General features: G+C 46.0%; 1 long non-coding RNA gene across 1 annotated transcript in view; it reads right to left on the reverse strand.

Moving 5' to 3' along the window:
- Nucleotides 1-19,951, reverse strand: part of LOC143776506 (uncharacterized) — a 76,292-nt gene that overhangs the window by 16,779 nt on the left and 39,562 nt on the right. Inside the window, exon 2 of the long non-coding RNA XR_013215851.1 lies at nt 5,509-5,703. This is a non-coding gene — a long non-coding RNA (uncharacterized LOC143776506). The remainder of the gene's footprint in view (nt 1-5,508; nt 5,704-19,951) is intronic.

A 19,951-nucleotide genomic window follows, 5' to 3' on the forward strand; every position in this document is an offset into this window, starting at 1 on the left:
GCATTTGTCCTGGTGGCAAAGAGATCCACTTGCGGTACTCCCCACCATCGGCACAGCATGTCGAACACTTCCGCATTCAATTCCGACTCCGTGAGATTCAACGATGTCCTGCTCAAGAAATCTGCCACCTGGTTCTTGGCTCCTTCCAGGTGTACTGCCGAGACGGATTCAACAGTTTTCTGCCCACCTGAAAATGTGGTTTGCCAGATGCTGTAATGATGGGTGCTTCAGGCCTCCCTGGTGTTTTAGAAACACCACTGCTGTTACATTGTCAGACAGTACTTTCGCATGTTTGCCTCTGATCTTTGACCAAGCCTGGTAAAGAACTTTCCATATTGCGTATTGTTCTCTCTGGATTCCATTGAGCTTGGTAGTATTTTCCTTCTATATGTCCGCTCCATCCGAACTGACTGGCGTCTGTGGTATTGGTGATACAGGAACAGAGAACCCATGATACACCTACTTTCAGGTTTCCTGGGATGGTCCACCAATTTAGTGCTTTTTTCACAAAGAGAAAGAGTCATCTTCTTGTCCAAGAAACTCTGTCGTCTGTCCCAGGAATTCAGAACCTCCTTCCGCAACCCTTGAAATCCTCATTGCTTCTCTTATAGAGGACGGATTCTTTCTGAACCGGCGGACATTTTTGATTATTGTGGTTTGTAGCATTGTGGCTTTTTTCTGGCAAAAAAGATGTTCTGATATGGGAATCTAATACCGTATGACTCCCAAAAATTTTATTCTGTATTGTGGGACCAAATTTGATTTCTCCCAATTTATGATCCACCCTTGCTCCTGCAGCATGGAGATTGTGAAGTGGCAGTTGATCCTGAGTTGTTTCTCGGATCTTGCCACTACCAAAAAGTCATCCAAATATGGTACTATGGTTATACCGTGGCTTCTTAAATAAGCCACCACTTCTAACATCAGCTTGGTAAAAATTCTGGGGGCTGAAACAAGACCGAAGGGGAGGCACTGGAATTGAAAATTATGGATTATCCCCTGATTTATCAGGGCGAATCTTAAATATTTCTGATAGGAAGTGTGGATTGGGAGATGGTAGTATGCACTCTTCAAATCTAAAGTGCACATCACCATGTCCTTGTCTATCAGGTGTATAGTGGATTTTATGGACTCCATTTTGAATCTCTTGTATTTTATCCACTTGTCCAGGGGTTTGAGATTTATGATAGTTCTGGAGTCTCCTGATGGTTTCTTTATTGAAAAGAGACTCGAGTAATGACCCTTGTTTCTCTCTGGAGCGGGAACTAGAACAACTGCATCTATTTTTAGTAGCTCCTGGATGTCTGTCCACATAGGGGAGTCTAGTAGAGGATGGGATTTGATTACTATGGACCTCTCTGGGGGTAGGCTGGTGAACTCTTGTTTGTAACCCTGGCCAATTCTATGAGGAATCCAAGGATTAGGAGATATTTTCTGCCAACCCCCTAGAAACTCCTTTAACCGACCTCCCACTCTGATGGCGTCATTTATTGAATTTTCCTGAGCCCAGACCCGGGAAGATGGAGTCTCTACTCTTCCCCCTTTGGGATTGCTTCACCTCCCTGTCTTCCCTTTCCTTCTGTAGTCTGTTTTTTGACCTGGACGGGACCTACGAAAGGGCTGGTACTTGTATTCTCCTCAGGGAACCCTTTTTTCTTATCTGATTCCTTTTCTAGCATGTCATCTAAAATGGGCCCAAACACTTTACCCCCTGAGAATGGGATTGCACAGTTTATCTTTTGACTGAATATCCCCTGACCAAGTCTTTAGCCAGATTGCTCTTCTGGCCGCATTAGATAATGACTCGCTCCTGGCTGCGAATCACACAGACTCTGCTGATGCGTCTGCCATGAATCCTGTCGCGAGCTTTAACAAAGGCAGAGACTTAACTATGACATCTCTGGAAGCTTTTGCTTTGAGACGTTCCTCCAAATCGTCCATCCATAAATGCATAGACCGGGCTACAGAGGTTGCTGCAATGTTGGCCCGAATTATTGCTGCCAAAGACTCCCAGGCTCTCCTTAGTAGTCCATCTGCCTTACAATCCATTGGTTCCTTCAGTCCGGAAGAGTTCTCGAATGGGATCGCCTTCTTCTTTGCCACTTTGGCCAATGGCACGTCTATCTTGGGTACTTAATCCTCTTTATATCCTCTGGTTTGAAAGGCAATCGGAGCCTAAAGTCCCTCGGCACTACTAGCCTCTTTTCTGTCTTCTGCCACTCCTCTTGGATCATGGACCGGATGTGGTTATTAACTGGGAAAACTAGTGAGCTGGGAATGCAGACTGCCAAACATTTCATCCTGTATAGAGACTTCTTCTGGGGTGTCCTGCAACTGCATAGTGTTCCATACTGCATGTTTAAGAGGGTGGTGCTGTTATGGACAGTAAGGAACATGCTGTCACTTTAAGAGACTGCACCCCCTTGTCTGGTGTGATGGAATGTTCTGCTTCTCCCCTGCAATAGATTGTGTGAATGAGCTGGACTGTGCAGATGGCAGGGGTGGAGCCTTAACAACCTGTGTGAGCTGAAGCTGCTGCAGAGAGAACTTTGTGCTGTTTTCTGCAAGAGAGGACCCACAGCCTGTAACGGAGTGGACTTGTGAAATTTGACAGACTCTTCCGTTTGCAGTAAGAGTGGCTGTCCTGTGTGAGTTTGAGAAGCCACGAAGATACAGAGAAAGGGATTTACAGTTTCCAGGAGCACCTCCAGGACCCAGAAGTAAGGAGAAGACCACATTTCATGGAGCTGGCAGAAAGCCGTGCGCACCACCGTACTAGACTGTTGGGGGCCTCCGGGACTGGATCTGAGTCCCACAACATCACCGTGTGTTTGTTCCTGTTTTGTGCACGTCAGGGCCTAGTGTAGGCCTCAGTAGTCAGTACACAAGAGTCGTGTGGCCTGCTTAGTAAAGGCCAGGGAGGTTATACGTAGAGTAGCATCATTATTTGTTTATTGGTTGCATTTACTTGTGTGATGTATGTTGATTCTGTAATAGTTGGAGCTATTTTACGGACAAGCTAAAGAATATAACTCTTGTAAATTATCTTTTGCCGTTGCATACCCGTTTGCATCTTCCTCATCCACTTAATTCCTTGCCCCCTTGGTCCCCCGGCCATCGCTTCACATGCATGCAGGTGCTCATCTGTGTCTGCTGCTGAAAAGAGATATATCTTTTTCCTCTTCCTATAGAATCTTCCTTTTTGTCCTGATTTGAATTTTCCGAAATATCTTCATCCGAGGAGGGGTTGGATTCCCTAAGCCTTTTCCGCTATCTCTGCTGTTATGTTCGGCTGGTATGAGGTTCAGGCTCGAGATGGAAGCCTGGACCTCCTGTCTTATCATTGACCTCATGTTGGTCATAAGTGATGTCTGCTCTTCCCCGACAATCTTAAATGTACAGGATTTACTGAGCGGCTTCCGCCAGTTTTCCGGCAATTTAGCGGTGCAAATGGGACATTCTTTTCCCGGATTTCTTCTTTTCTGCTGACGGGGTGGAAGTGAAGCGCCCCAGAGTCCTGGTCCTTGCAGTAATGTCGCTCTTCCACCAGGAGGAGTGATGTTACGTCTGATTGTACTAAAGGAGTTCACCTGGCCAGGTATCACAGTCACACACTACACTTCACATGCTAGTCCACCAGGGGGAGCAAAGGTTCTATGTACTAGGCCACTCCTCACAGATGGGTAAAACTGGTGGGTTGGATAGGAAGTTAGACAGAAAGCTACCTGGCTTTGCCCCAGAGAGGACCTGTCAGGCAGACCTGCCATTCCATCACCCCAGCGAACCCCTAGCAGCGTCGGTCACCCTGACCGAATACCACAGGTGGCGTCACGAACACCGTACAAACAACTACACCTTTAATTGGACACCCCTCAAAGGGCCACGGACCGGGTCGGGCCACCGTGACATCCCCAGAACTGAGAGAGACAGACCTGGTACCGAGTACCCCACTGCCCTTCGCCTGGGGGTGATCCAGAAGGCTCTCCCTAAAAACACACAGTGATTTTGGTATTACCTCTGAGTGTTTAGGGGATTAGAATGGCATTGCGGTATGGCTGTTGTGAATTCAGCTTTTGGGCTCCCTCCGGTGGTTGTAGGTGGTAATGCAGTTGTCCCTGAGTTGCAGTCCTGGGCAGGTGTATCTGCTGATTGCAGTTCTGACTGGGGTATTTAGGCATGCAGGATTCATTAGTCCTTGCCAGTTGTCCATTGTTTTTGGAGGTGTTGGTCCTTGCTTGGTTCCTCTGCCTTGCTACCAAATTCAGCAAAGATAAGTGTCTGGTTTTTGTTTCTCTGGCACACATGCTGTGTGCTTAATAATTCAGTGCTATTCATTGTTTTTTGTCCAGCTTAGATTGTGTCAGTATCTTCTCAGTCTTGTTGGATTCTCTGGAGTTGCAGATATACATTGTCTTTAGTTAGATTGTGGAACTTTTGTATTATCTGCTGTGGATGTTTTTGGAAGGGTTTTAATACTGACCGCTTAGTATTCTGTCCTATCTTTCCCTATTTAGCTAGAGTGGCCTCTTTTGCTGAACTCTGTTTTTCTGCCTGCGTGTGTCTTTCCTCTCCAACTCACAGTCAATATTCTTGGGGGGCTGCCTATCCTTTGGGGTTCTGCTCTGAGGCAAGATAGTATTCCTATTTCTATCTATAGGGGTATTTAGTTCTCCGGCTGTGTCGAGGTGTCTAGGGTTTGTTAGGCACACCCCACGGCTACTTCTAGTTGCGGTGTTAGTTCAGGGTTTGCGGTCAGTACAGGTTCCACCTACTCCAGAGAAAGTTTCATGCGGCTCCAAAGTCACCGGATCATAACAATGGCTTTGTGTGAGTAGCCTACTCATGTGCCCCTGGCTCTGCTCTGGTCCCTCAGGTCTGGCTGTTTCCTCCACTGAAAACGAGCACACTGACCGGGTGCTCCTTAATTTCAGGATGGCCGACGGTACATACAGCGCTCTCCCCCCTTATATGCGCTCTTTACCTGGTTGATCCTGCTCATCCTCAACAGCTCCCCGCGCGGCGTGACCGTGCTGTCAAAGGGCCTCTCCATTAGGCCGGCGCCGCCGCTGAATTCTGCCACCCGGCAGACACTGCAGCCCGGAGATGTGACACGGCCGTTGTGGCCTGATACAGCCGCTGTTATACTGGCCCCGCCGGGAAATGATTTTCAGCAGCATGGCACCCGGTCAGAAAGGAGGAGGAGGAGGAGGAAACGGATCCGATCCCAGGAGCAGCACTACACTGGGTCTGGCTGAGGGACTCCCCATCGCAGGTATCAGCCGCAGATATCTTGCAGTGGGAAGGGAAAGGCTGGGACCCCCATCCTTTTAACCGCTCGTTGTTCCTGTCCCTCTGAGGGTAAGAAGGACGTCCTCCATGATGCCGTCAGGTGGTGAACTGGAAAGATCTTTAATTACCAAGGTGCCACACAAGAAACATCTCATGATGGGTAAAACCAGTGAGTTGTCTCAAGACCTGCGCAACCTTATGTTTTAAAAACATACTTACAGCATTGGTTACAGAAGAATTTCTAAATTACTGAAGGCTCCAGTGATCACTGTGGGATGATAATCCGGAAGTAGAAAGAACATAATTTCAGCATGAATCGGCCACGACCAGGTACTCCCCACAAGATTTTCAGACAGAGGAGTGGAAAGAATAATCATAAGAGTTGTCCAAGAGTCAATGACCACCTGAGGAGAGCTACAGAAAGGCCTGGAATTAGCAGGTACAACTGTTTCAATGAAAACAATAAGTAATGTAGCTACCTCGTTAGCCTGTATATAGCAAGGAAAATCCCAGTATGTAGCCAGTGCTCCCGTATAGAGATTCTCATAGATGTATATGTAGATATACTGTATATACTCAAGTATAAGCCGACCCCCCCCTAATTTTGCCACAAAAAACTGGGAAAACTTATTGACTCGAGTATAAGCCTAGGGTGGAAAATGCAGCAGCTACCGGTGAATTTCAAAAATAAAAATAGATGCTCCATACTGTTCATTATGGCCCCATAGCTGTGCCATATAGTGCTCTGCACCATTCATTATTGCCCCATAGCTGTACCATAGAAAGCTGTGCCATATAGTGCTCTGCACCGTTCATTATTGCCCCATAGCTGTGCCATAGAGTGCTCTGCACCATTCATTATTGCCCCATAGCTGTGCCATAGAAAGCTGTGCCATATAGTGCTCTTCACCGTTCATTATTGCCCCATAGCTGTGCTCTGCACCGTTCATAATTGCCCCATAGCTGTGCCATATAGTGCTCTGCACCGTTCATTATTGCCCCATAGCTGTGCCATATAGTGCTCTGCACCGTTCATAATTGCCACATAGCTGTGCCATATAGTGCTCTGCACCGTTCATAATTGCCCCATAGCTGTGCCATATAGTGCTCTGCACCGTTCATTATTGCCCCATAGATGTGCCATAGAAAGCTGTGCCATAGAAAGCTGTGCTGCTGCTGCAATAAAAATAATAAAAGACATACTCACCTCTCTTGCTTGCAGCTCCTCAGCGTCCTGTCCCGGCGTCTCTCTGCACTGACTGATCAGGCAGAGGGCGGCGCACACACTATATGCGTCATCGCGCCCTCTGACCTGCACAGTGTTGTGAATTCCGCACTTGGGCTCCCTCCGGTGGTTGTAAGTGGCACTTTTGTGAATTCTGCTCTTGGGCTCCCTCCGGTGGTTTTAAGTGGTACGGCTGCTCCTTGTATTTAGCAGTCAGCAGCTGCTTCCACTGATCGTCTATTCTGGCTCGGCTATTTAGCCTGGCTCTATCCTTCAGCCATTGCCACTTGTCAATGGTTCCTGGTTGGATTCACATCTCTTATTGGATTTCCCTGATATTCTGACCAGTTCAGCAAAGATAAGTCCTTGCTTTGTTCTTTTGCAGTCCACATTTTGTGGACTTTATCGTTCAGCACATTCTATGTTTTTTCTAGTCCAGCTTGTCAGTATGGATTTATTCAGTTAAGCTGGAAGCTCTGGGAAGCAGATTTACCCTCCACACCTTTAGTCAGGTGTGGAGATTTTTGTAAACTCTGTGGTGGATTTTTCTAGTTTTTTTTTAATACTGACCGCACAGTATTCTGTTCTGTTCTATCTATCTAGCTAGACTGGCCTCCTTTGCTACTTCTTGGTTTCATTCTGCGTATGTCATTTCCCTCTCCACTCACAGTCAATATTTGTGGGGGGCTGTTCTATCCTTTGGGAATTTTCTCTGAGGCAAGATAGAAACAGGAAAGCTATCTTTAGGGGTAGTTAGTCCTCCGGCTGTGACGAGGTGTCTAGGGAGTGACAGGAACATCCCACGGCTACTTCTTAGTGTTGTGTTAAGCTCAGGAACTGCGGTCAGTACAGATACCACCTCCTCCAGAGCACGTCCCATGTCGCTCCTAAACCACCAGATCATAACAGTACAAGTGGCCCGAAATGAATTAAATGCATCTCAAAAGAAGGAAAAAAAAAGTTCTGAGCCATCTTTTTTTTTGCAGTCTGTTTTGTCTTTTTTTCCTCTTAATCTCTGGGTGGTTCAGGATTTTGGTGCTGGCATGGATGTTCAGGGTTTGTTTTCTCGTGTGGATCAACTTGCTGCAAGAGTTCAGAGTATCCAAGATTATGTTGTCCAGACTCCGGCTTTAGAGCCTAGAATTCCTACTCCTGATTTGTTTTTTTGGGGACAGATCTAAGTTTTTGAACTTTAAAAATAACTGCAAATTGTTTTTTGCTTTGAAACCCCGTTCCTCTGGTGATCCCATTCAGCAGGTTAAAATTGTCATCTCTCTGCTGCGTGGTGGCCCTCAGGACTGGGCATTCTCCCTTGAATCAGGGAATCTGGCCTTGCTTAATGTAGACGCATTTTTTCAAGCGCTCGGATTATTGTATGACGAACCTAATTCTGTGGATCATGCAGAAAAGACCTTGTTGGCCCTATGTCAGGGTCAGGAAGCGGCAGAATTATACTGCCAGAAATTTAGAAAATGGTCTGTGCTCACTAAATGGAATGAGGAGGCTCTGGCAGCAATTTTCAGAAAGGGTCTTTCTGAAGCCCTTAAAGATGTGATGTGGGATTCCCCACGCCTACTGGTTTGAGCGAATCTATGTCTCCAGCCATTCAGATTGATCGACGCCTGCGCGAGCGCAAAGTTGTGCACCATATGGCAGTATCCTCTGAGCAGAGTCCTGAGCCTATGCAATGTGATAGGATTTTGACTAGAGCAGAACGGCAAGGATTCAGATGCCAGAATAGGCTGTGTTTTTACTGTGGTGATTCTGCTCATGTTATTTCTGATTGCCCTAAGCGTACTAAGAGGGTCGCTAGGTCTGTTACCATCAGTACTGTACAGCCTAAATTTCTCTTATCTGTGACCTTGATTTGCTCATTATCGTCCTTTTCTGTCATGGCATTTGTGGATTCAGGTGCGGCCCTGAACTTAATGGACTTGGAATTTGCCAGGCGCTGTGATTTTTCCTTGCAGCCTTTGCAGAGCCCTATTCCTTTGAGGGGCATTGATGCTCCGCCGTTGGCCAAGGATAAACCTCAGTATTGGACTCAGCTGACCATGTACATGGCTCCAGCACATCAGGAAGATTGCCGTTTTCTGGTGTTGCATAATTTGCATGATGTTGTTGTACTGGGTTTTCCATGGTTACAGTTACATAATCTGGTGCTGGATTGGAAATCTATGTCTGTGACTGGTTGGGGTTGTCAAGGGGTACATAGTGACGTTCCTTTGATGTCAATTTCCTCTTCCCCCTCTTCTGAAGTTCCTGAGTTTTTGTCGGATTTCCAGGATGTATTTGATGAGCCCAAGTCCAGTTCCCTTCCTCCACATAGGGACTGTGATTGTGCTATTAACTTGATTCCTGGCTGTAAGTTCCCTAAGGGACGACTTTTCAATCTGTCTGTGCCAGAGCATGCCGCCATGCGGAGTTATGTTAAGGAGTCTTTGGAGAAGGGGCATATTCGGCCGTCTTCGTCACCATTGGGAGCGGGATTCTTTTTTGTTGCCAAGAAGGATGGCTCCTTGAGACCCTGTATTGATTATCGCCTTCTTAATAAGATCACGGTCAAATTCCAATACCCTTTACCTTTGCTTTCTGATTTGTTTGCTCGGATTAAGGGGGCTAGTTGGTTTACCAAGATTGACCTTCGAGGGGCATATAATCTTGTTCGTATTAAACAGGGTGACGAATGGAAAACTGCATTTAATACACCCGAAGGCCATTTTGAATACCTTGTGATGCCTTTCGGGCTTTCTAATGCTCCTTCTGTATTTCAGTCCTTCATGCATGATATTTTCCGCAATTATCTTGATAAATTCATGATTGTGTATTTGGATGATATTTTGATTTTTTCCGATGATTGGGAGTCTCATGTGAAGCAGGTCAGGATGGTATTCCAGATCCTTCGTGATAATGCTTTATTTGTGAAGGGGTCTAAGTGCCTATTTGGAGTTCAGAAGGTCTCTTTTTTGGGTTTTATTTTTTCTCCCTCGTCTATAGAAATGGATCCTGTTAAGGTCCAAGCCGTGCATGACTGGATTCAACCCACATCTGTGAAGAGTCTTCAGAAATTTTTATCGCCGTTTCATTGCCAACTTTTCCAGTGTGGTTAAACCCCTGACCGATTTGACGAAGAAAGGCGCTGATGTGACGAATTGGTCCTCTGCGGCTGTTGAGGCCTTTCAGGAGCTTAAACGACGATTTACTTCTGCCCCTGTGTTGCATCAGCCGGATGTTTCTCTTCCTTTTCAGGTTGAGGTTGACGCTTCTGAGATTGGGGCAGGGGCCGTTTTGTCTTAGAGGAATTCTGATGGTTCTTTGATGAAACCGTGTGCCTTTTTTTCCAGAAAGTTTTCGCCTGCGGAGCGCAATTATGACGTCGGCAATCGGGAGTTGTTGGCTATGAAGTGGGCATTTGAGGAGTGGCGACATTGGCTTGAGGGAGCCAAGCACCGCGTTGTGGTCTTGACCGATCATAAGAATCTGATTTACCTCGAGTCGGCCAAGCGGCTGAACCCTAGACAGGCTTGATGGTCCCTGTTTTTCTCCCGTTTTGATTTTGTGGTCTCGTATCTTCTGGGATCTAAGAATGTTAAGGCTGATGCCCTCTCTAGGAGTTTTTTGCCTGATTCTCCTGGAGTCCTTGAGCCGGTTGGCATTCTTAAGGAAGGGGTGATTCTTACGGCCATCTCCCCTGATTTACGGCGGGTGCTTCAGGAATTTCAGGCTGATAAACCTGACCGCTGTCCAGTGGGGAAGCTGTTTGTTCCTGATAGATGGACAAGTAAGGTAATTTCTGAGGTTCATTGTTCGGTGTTGGCTGGTCATCCTGGAATTTTTGGTACCAGAGATTTGGTTGCTAGGTCCTTTTGGTGGCCTTCCTTGTCGTGGGATGTGCTTTCTTTTGTGCAGTCCTGTGGGACTTGTGCCCGGGCCAAGCCTTGCTGTTCCCGCGCTAGTGGGTTGCTTTTGCCCTTGCCTGTCCCTGAGAGGCCCTGGACGCATATTTCCATGGATTTTATTTCGGATCTTCCTGTTTCCCAGAAGATGTCTTATTTGGGTGGTTTGTGACCGGTTCTCTAAAATGGTCCATTTGGTACCTTTGCCTAAATTGCCTTCCTCCTCTGATTTGGTTCCATTGTTTTTTCAGCATGTGGTTCATTTGCATGGCATTCCGGAGAATATTGTGTCTGACAGAGGTTCCCAGTTTGTTTCTAGGTTTTGGCGGGCCTTTTGTGCTAGGATGGGCATTGATTTGTCTTTTTCTTCAGCGTTTCATCCTCAGACAAATGGCCAAACTGAGCGAACTAATCAGACCTTGGAAACCTATTTGAGATGCTTTGTGTCTGCTGATCAGGATGATTGGGTGGCTTTCTTGCCGTTGGCCGAGTTTGCCCTTAATAATCGGGCTAGTTCGGCTACTTTGGTTTCGCCTTTCTTTTGTAATTTTGGTTTTCACCCTCGTTTTTCTTCGGGGCAGGTTGAGCCTTCTGATTGTCCTGGTGTGGATTCTGTGATGGACAGGTTGCAGCAGATTTGGACTCATGTGGTAGACAATTTAACGTTGTCTAAGGAAAAGGCTCAACGTTTTGCTAACCGCCGTCGGTGTGTTGGTCCCCGGCTTCGGGTGGGGGATTTAGTCTGGTTATCTTCTCGTCATGTTCCTATGAAGGTTTCTTCCCCTAAGTTCAAGCCTCGGTTTATTGGTTCTGATAAGATTTCTGAGATTATCAATCCGGTATCTTTTCGTTTGGCCCTTCCAGCCTCTTTTGCCATCCATAATGTTTTCCATAGATCTTTGTTGCGGAGATATGTGGTGCCCGTTGTTCCCTCTGTTGATCCTCCTGCCCCGGTGTTGGTTGAGGGGGAGTTGGAATATGTGGTTGAGAAAATTTTGGATTCTCGTTTTTCGAGGCTTCAGTATCTTGTCAAGTGGAAGGGTTATGGCCAGGAGGATAATTCTTGGGTTGTTGCCTCCGATGTTCATGCCGCCGATTTGGTTCGTGCTTTTCACTTGGCTCGTCCTGATCGGCCTGGGGGCTCTGGTGAGGGTTCGGTGACCCCTCCTCAAGGGGGGGTACTGTTGTGAATTCCGCTCTTGGGCTCCCTCCGGTGGTTGTAAGTGGCACTTTTGTGAATTCTGCTCTTGGGCTCCCTCCGGTGGTTTTAAGTGGTACGGCTGCTCCTTGGATTTAGCAGTCAGCAGCTGCTTCCACTGATCGTCTTTTCTGGCTCGGCTATTTAGCCTGGCTCTATCCTTCAGCCATTGCCACTTGTCAATGGTTCCTGGTTGGATTCACATCTCTTCTTGGATTTCCCTGATATTCTGACCAGTTCAGCAAAGATAAGTCCTTGCTTTGTTCTTTTGCAGTCCACAATTTGTGGACTTTATCGTTCAGCACATTCTATGTTTTTTCTAGTCCAGCTTGTCAGTATGGATTTATTCAGTTAAGCTGGAAGCTCTGGGAAGCAGATTTACCCTCCACACCTTTAGTCAGGTGTGGAGATTTTTGTAAACTCTGTGGTGGATTTTTCTAGTTTTTTTTTAATACTGACCGCACAGTATTCTGTTCTGTTCTATCTATCTAGCTAGACTGGCCTCCTTTGCTACATCTTGGTTTCATTCTGCGTATGTAATTTCCCTCTCCACTCACAGTCAATATTTGTGGGGGGCTGTTCTATCCTTTGGAAATTTTCTCTGAGGCAAGATAGCTTTCCTGTTTGTATCTTTAGGGGTAGTTAGTCCTCCGGCTGTGACGAGGTGTCTAGGGAGTGACAGGAACATCCCACGGCTACTTCTAGTGTTGTGTTAAGCTCAGGAACTGCGGTCAGTACAGATACCACCTCCTCCAGAGCACGTCCCATGTCGCTCCTAAACCACCAGATCATAACACACAGTCAGTGCGGAGAGACGCCGGGAAGATGGAGTGGCGCCCGGCGTGTGGAACGCGGACAGGTGAATATGTAATACTTACCTGCTCCCAGCGTCCCTGGCTCCTTATCCCAGACAGATGGTCTTCGGTGCCGCAGCCTCTTCCTCTATCAGCGGTCACTGGCACCGCTGATTAGAGAAATGAATAGGTGGCTCCGCCCCTATGGGAGTGGAGTCCATATTCAGTTCTCTAATGAGCGGTCCCACGTGACCGCTGAACAGGGGAAGAGCTGCGGCACCCGGAGACCGTGGGACGGGCAGGGGGAGCGCCAGGAGCCCCAGAAGCAGGTAAGTATGCCTCAGCGCCCTCTCCCCCTCACCCGCCGACCGTGACTCGAGTATAAGCCGAGAGGGGCACTTTCAGCCCAAAAAATTTGGGCTGAAAATCTCGGCTTATACTCGAGTATATACGGTATATATATAAATATCTGCTTTATTGAGGTAATAAAAAATTGGAGGACAACATGTTTCGACTCCTACACCCTGGAGTCTTCATTAGGTTATTAAAAAATAAATAATATGAAAAGATCAGCCACACTCTCTTTTTATACATTCAACAAGGTTAGGAGGGTGTTGGATGATTATGTCTGGAGGTCTTGCCTTGTCCCCTCTTTTTCCTGCATGTGTTAAGTGATAGCAACCAGAAATTATTTTCCAGCTATTGTAATTTGATCCAGGCAGCTGCTTTGAGGTGGATAAAATATGGATGGAAAGGAGGACTGCAAAGGAGCTTTTCATGAAAAGGAGGGGGGGAGGGGGGAGGAGGAGCAAACAGAATCTTTTCCATTGGGTGCCAAACTGCATCTACAAAAATGTTTCACAGAACAAAATCAATAAACACTCTCACCACTTGACGTCACCTGGTTATTTAAACAGGGAAATAAAACCACATGCAAAGTCTTTCTGTCCTCCACCAAAAAGTAGACATCCTGACATCAAACTACTAGAAGCAGTAGGTGTAGGATGGATGGATGGATTGGAGTGGTGCAGCTGATTCATGTTCCGTCCTGAAGGTTTAGAGCTGGAGTGGCCTCTGCTGGTAACACCTAGTACTGCACAACAGATGGAAGCACGTTATTGGTTTCACCAGTAGGTGTCAGTAGCGCTCAGTGTAACGGCATCACAGAGAGATAAGGAGACGTAATATCAGAATCTGGGGAGATAGTGAGAAAGTACAAATACAGGAGGAATGTATATATATATTTACATTTTCATGTTTTACATAGTTCATTATTTTTACCTTCAAAGCAGCAACCGAATAATAATTATTGCAGATGTGACTGAGGGTTAATAATGATCTGGTTACAAAAGAAAAAACAGCTCCGACTCTAGGGGCATTGTAGCACGGAAGCCAAGGGATCAAATGTAGAAAAAATGCAGCGTCTTAAAATGTCGATGTTTATTAGAAAACAGTACAAAGTTCAATGCATAGTATTTACATAGACAGTCTTGAATGTTTGCATTGAATTTTCTAATAAACATCCCAATTTTAAGAAATTGGATCTTTTTCTACATTAATAATGATTTCCCGATCTAAAATGAATATTTTCTGTGTGTATAAAAAGTGGATGTCACGCTGTGTTGTCCAGTCCTGCCCTGCATTGTAGAACTCTACAACGTAGGTGCTATCACAGGCGCGGCTACACACGTCAATCGGCATGGGGTCTCTTGGGCCGTCCCGGGCCGGCCTCCTCCCACTTTAGGACTCTGGTTAGTTCTGATTCCCCCAGAGTCACAAATACCGACCTAGTGCAGCCCCCTGAACGGATGAGCACAAGGCAGTCCAGAACCCCTAGACTCAAGCGATCCAACACTCAGCCTCCCTTGGTGGCCGGGATTACAGGCACATGCCACTGCGCTCGGCAACATCTATTACTGCTATTACTGCTATTACTGCCTAGAGGCTGCAAGGAGCCGTGACGTCATCGGGAGCCACAGCGCCATCTAGTGTCTGCAGGATGAAACTGCTATAAAGTCAGTAACAGAAGTCAGTATAGAGCTGTGTGTGTATGTTTATACCTGTAATACAGTGTTCATTTTAGGACATGGTCACGAATCAAAGTCAAACATCAGAAATAACATCAGAAATACTCTGTCTGATACCTCATTCTGATACTTGATTCTGATACCTGACTTTCACATATCAAAGTCACAAATTAAAGTCAAACAGCAGAAATAACAGCAGAAATACTCTGTCTGATACCTGAGTCTGATACAGGAAATTAGTAAAATTAGCTAAAATTAGTACCTGGGATCACTTGAGCTTGTGGTGCAATGGTAAGGCCGACGGCTGTAGTCTCTAGACGCAGGATCCGTTTTTGTCGGCCGGATCCTTTTTTTTCCGCTGCATTGGTTTTATCTTTCTGCCAGATCCGTTTTTTCCACCGATCCGTTTTTTTTTGCCTAAGGCTTCTTTCACACTAGCGTCGGGCTCGGCCCGTTGCCGTGCGTCGGGCCTAGGTCCCCGACGCTAGCGTTGTCTCCGCCGCACAATGGGGGCAGCGGATGCATTTTTCCAGCGCATCCGCTGCCCCATTGTGAGGTGCGTGGAAGTGGGAGCGGAGTTCCGGCCGCGCATGCGCGGTCGGAAAAAGCGGACCGTCGGGAGCAAAAAACGTTACATGTAACGTTTTTTGCTCCCAACGGTCCGCCACAGCACGGCGCAACCATCGCACGACGGTTGCGACGTGTGTCATTGCGTCGCAAATGCGTCGCTAATGTTAGTCAATGCAGAAAAAACGCATCCTGCAAGCACTTTTGCAGGATGCGTTTTTTCGGCAAAACGACGCATTTGCGACGTAATGCAGTTAACGCTAGTGTGAAAGTAGCCTAATCCGTTCTTTTTCGCCGATCCGTTTTTTTTTTTTTACGTCAGATCCGTTTTTTTCCGCCAGATCCGTTTTTTTCCGCAGATCCATTTTTTTTTGCCGAATCCGTTATTTTTCCGCCAATCGGTTTGTTTTTGCGCCGGATCCATTTTTTTAACGCCAGATCCGTGTTTTTCCGCCGATCCGTTTTTTTTTGCCTAATCCGTTTTTTTTCCGCCGATCCATTTTTTTTTTTTTGCCCAATCTGTTTTGTCCCCGCCGATCGGGGGGTTTTTTGCGCCGGATCCGTTTTTTTACAAGCCAGATCCGTTTTTTTTCCGCCGGATCCGTTTTTTTTTTGCCGATCCATTTTTTTCGGCCGAATCCGTTTTTTTTCCGCCAGATCCGTTTTTTTGCGCCGGATGTGTGTTTCCGCTGATCCGTTTTTTGGGGGCGAATCCGTTTTTTTTCGCTGATCCGTTTTTTTTTTGCTCCGGATACATTTTTTTTACGCCAGATCCGTTTTTTTAAGCCGTTGCTTTTTTTTTTTGCCGAATCCGTTTTGTTCCCGCCGATCAGGTTTTTTTTGCGCCGAATCCGTTTTTTTATGCCGATCCGTTTTTTTTTTTTCCAAATTCGGTTTCTTCCCGCCGATCCGTGTTTTTTTTTTTTTTTTTTTGTGCCGGATCCGTTTTTTTACGCCAGATCCGTTTTTTTCCGCCGGGGGATGTGCATGTCTTCAGTGCTATCTCACAGATCTGCGGAGCATCATTTCTCTCTGTAAGTTATGCCTTGATGAAACTTGTCCAAGTGTTTTTGCAGTACCATTATATCGCCAACCATGATTTCTCAAGCACTTTTCCAAAATTGTGTAGTCAAGCTAAGTGAATTCACTATCTACCTTTCTGTTATTTCATAAGCAGTTGCGATGATAGGCATCTTCTCTGAAGTTCTGATGAAAACAGAATCATTTTACTTCTTGTCAAGACCAGTTTAGTGCTTCCATTGGTTTCTGTTCTAACTTGGCTTGTCCCATGACTTCTATCTCACTAATGCTACAAGGGGTTTTCCATTCTCTCCCAATGATGCAGCAGCATGTCTCCCCAGTGTCAGACCGGGGGGTTTAGAGCCCAATAGACAAATGCGAAGGGTCACCCCACAGCTGCAAGAAAAGATTTTCTTTTTGATCTTATGCTCAAGGACCAAGTGTTCTACCATCTGAAGTTGCCTGCACTATTACAATATATTTTTTTATTCCATACGGCAAACAGCATAATAGAAAAGAAATCTAAATGGCTGATTCTCCTTTTGGTTAGTGACGTCACATCTGTGAAAATATCGAATCAAAATTATTCAAAAAGTGATACACACTATATAATCATATAATTAAAAAGTAAAGGCTGTGACACCAAAAAATGAGCTCTCACACAGATCCGGAAATATTAAAAAAATATATTAGAATATGGCAATGAAACAAGCAGAATAAAAATGTTCCCACGTTTAGTTTTTTTTCTAGTAAACACAAGTAAAGCTCTACTTATTGTTGTGCTGCTGTAGTCATACTGACCTGGAGAAGGACGTCAAAGGGAACCTGTCAGCAGGATTGTGCACAGTAACCGGCACACAGTGTCAGGTCGACGGCGTCATACTGATCACAATGATACCTGGTGATGAAATCTATCTTGTTGTTTCTTAAAGGGAACCTGTCACCCCGGTTTTTCAGTCGGAGATAAAAATACCGCTACATAGGGCATGAGCTATGCTTTACAAAAGTGTTTTTTTTTCTACCCTGATTCCCCACCTAAGCTGCCGAAATTACTTACCAAAGTCGCCGTTTTCGCCTGTCACTCCGGCTGGTCTGGTCAGATGGGCGTGGTGTCTTCCCCCAGATCTTGCTTAGGTTTCCGTTGGTGGCGTAGTGGTTTGCGACTGCGCAGGTGACGAAAAAGAGCGCGGTCGGCGCTATTTCCCTGGTGATCAATGGGGGCGGCCATCTTCCTGTGGCCGCGCGTGCGCAGATGGAGTGCTCTGCTGCACGGGGCTTCAGGAAAATGGAGTGCGCAGATGGAGATCGCGGCGGCCATTTTCCTGAAGCCGAGTTCGCATCTTTGCTTCAGGAAAATGGCCGCCGCGATCTCCATCTGCGCATGCGCGGCATCCCGTGGCCATTTTCCTGAATCCCCGTGCAGCAGAGCACTCCATCTGCGCACGTGCGGCCTCAGGAAGATGGCCGCCCCCACTGATCACCAGGGAAATAGCGCAGACCGTGCTCTTTTTCGTCACCTGCGCAGTCGCAAACCACTACGCCACCAACGGAAACCTAAGCAAGATCTGGGGGAAGACCCCACGCCCATCTGACCAGACCAGCCTGAGTGACAGGCGAAAACGGCGACTTTGGTAAGTAATTTCGGCAGCTTAGGTGGGGAATCAGGGTAGAAAAAAAACACTTTTGTAAAGCATAGCTCATGCCCTATGTAGCGGTATTTTTATCTCCGACTGAAAAACCGGGGTGACAGGTTCCCTTTAATCTTTATTCTCAGTTTTGTGGTGCTGATATGCTCGAGTCCTAAGACGGGGTTCATGTATGTGGTGCTCTGATTAGGTATTCATAATGCAGACTGCTGACAGGTCACTGATCCCTTGGCGATCCCCGACAGCTGCTACTGCGCATATTTGATGAGGATTTTTTAAATCTTCTCTAGTAAGATGGCGACGCTGGCGCATGCGCAGTTGCAGCTATCGGATCTCTATACAAACAGATAGCTGCTATTGCACAGGTGCCCCAAGTGCCACTGACAAAATTGATATTTTATTTTTGTTCAAGTAAATCTGCAAAAGGGATTAAGTGCACAGTAACCATGCAATTATGCTGCAGTGCAGGGGCCAAGGCTGGCATCTGCCTGCAAAAGCGTTTATTTTTTTTATTCACTATGTGATTGTATTCATTGTAATCAGTATAACGGCGCTGACCTGACACTGTGTGTAGTTTGCTGAGCAAAATCCTGCTGACAGGTTCCTCAGAGCACGTGGGGAACGGCATTAAAATAAAAGTCATAAAACTGTGACAAAATTGAATTTTCTTTTCAAATTGCACCCCATTTTGCTTTTTTTTCTGCTTTCCACTTGAACCTAATATTAAGTGCAGCCATTAGAACTTACAAATTGTTCTGCAAAAAGATAAGCTGGTCATAAAACTATATGAATATATAAAGCTATGGCTGCGAGAATGGCGGGAGTGGAAAGTGATAAACCAAAAATATAAACTTTTGTTATTTTCCCCTTTTTTTTCTCAAACTTCCTTTGTCCCTTTTTTGCTTCTTAAACGGGCTGTTTCACATTAATAAATGATATTGACTGTGTACAGAAAGTAAATCTATGGCACTTACTAGTATTTTGTAATTGTCCACATTGCCTCCTTTGTTGGCTTGACTCATCTTTCTATTGCAGTATACACATCTCATTTCCATGGTTACAGACTACCCTGCAATACAGCACCAGTTGCATTAGGCTGCTTTCACACTAGCGTCGGTACGGGGCCGTCGCACTGCGTCGGCCCGACGTACCGACGCATACTGTGAAAAAAATGCCCGACGTGGCAGCGGAAGCAGTCTTACGACGCTTCCGCTGCCCCATTGCAAGGTCCGGGGAGGAGGGCACGGCATTTCGGCCGCGCGTGCGCGGTTGAACATGGTGGACTAGACGCACAAAAAAAGTTACATGTAACATTTCTTTGTTGCGGCGGTCCCCAAAACGCGACGCAACCATCGCACGACGGTTGCGACGTGTGGCAATACGTCGCAGTTAGTGTTGAACGATACCTTCCGGTATCGGATTGGATCGGCCGATAATCAAAAAATATCGGATATCGCCGATACCGATACCCGATACCAATGCAAGTCAATGGGACCAAAATATCGGAATTAAAATAAACCCTTTCTTTCCTTGTAGGTTCATTCTACATGAAGGAAAACAACTAAGAATAATGTAGGATGTATTGGGGGAGGTGGCGGAGACATTAAAGGCATAGAGGTTTAGCCCAATCAAATAGAATAGCAGGAATTTTAAAAAATTTTTAAGACGTTCGGAGTTACAAAGATATTGACTATGTTAAGATTTTTTTTAATTTGTCAGATATTGATGTTTCACTACTTCCATGCCCTTCACCTTCTTTTTTACTTCTCCCACACTTTCTTCTTCATCATCCTCAGCAGCAGCATCTTTGACATCAACTTCTTCTTCACACCTTATTCATCTTCTTCTTCATCTTCTACCTATTATTTTTTTTGTTACATTCTTCATATTCTTTTTATTAAACTATTCTTCTTCTTCATATTCTACTTCTTCATCATATTCTTATTTGTGACAGGCATTCCTGTAGTTGTTATCTATAAAAGTTTGAAGATTACAACTTCCTTTCTGCCTGTCACAAAAGAGTTACAACAGGATTCACGTTCAGTTAGGCCTGCAGCAGCAGGCTTTTTCCAGGGGCACCACGAGGAGGAACGGACTCACCCCCATACACTGCTTAGTCTTCTTCTGCTTATAATTTAGATAATATCTTTTGCTCTGATGTTTAGTCTTATGCTTAATGTTCTTCTGCTCTTTGTTCTGCAGCCTCTTGTTCTTCTGCTTCTCGGTCTTCCATGTCATCGCCTCCAGGGTCGTCGTCTCCGGGGTCGTCGTTGTCATCGGGGTGGTCTT

Source organism: Ranitomeya variabilis, chromosome 1, assembly GCF_051348905.1.
Source record: "Ranitomeya variabilis isolate aRanVar5 chromosome 1, aRanVar5.hap1, whole genome shotgun sequence".
Lineage (NCBI taxonomy): Eukaryota > Metazoa > Chordata > Amphibia > Anura > Dendrobatidae > Ranitomeya > Ranitomeya variabilis.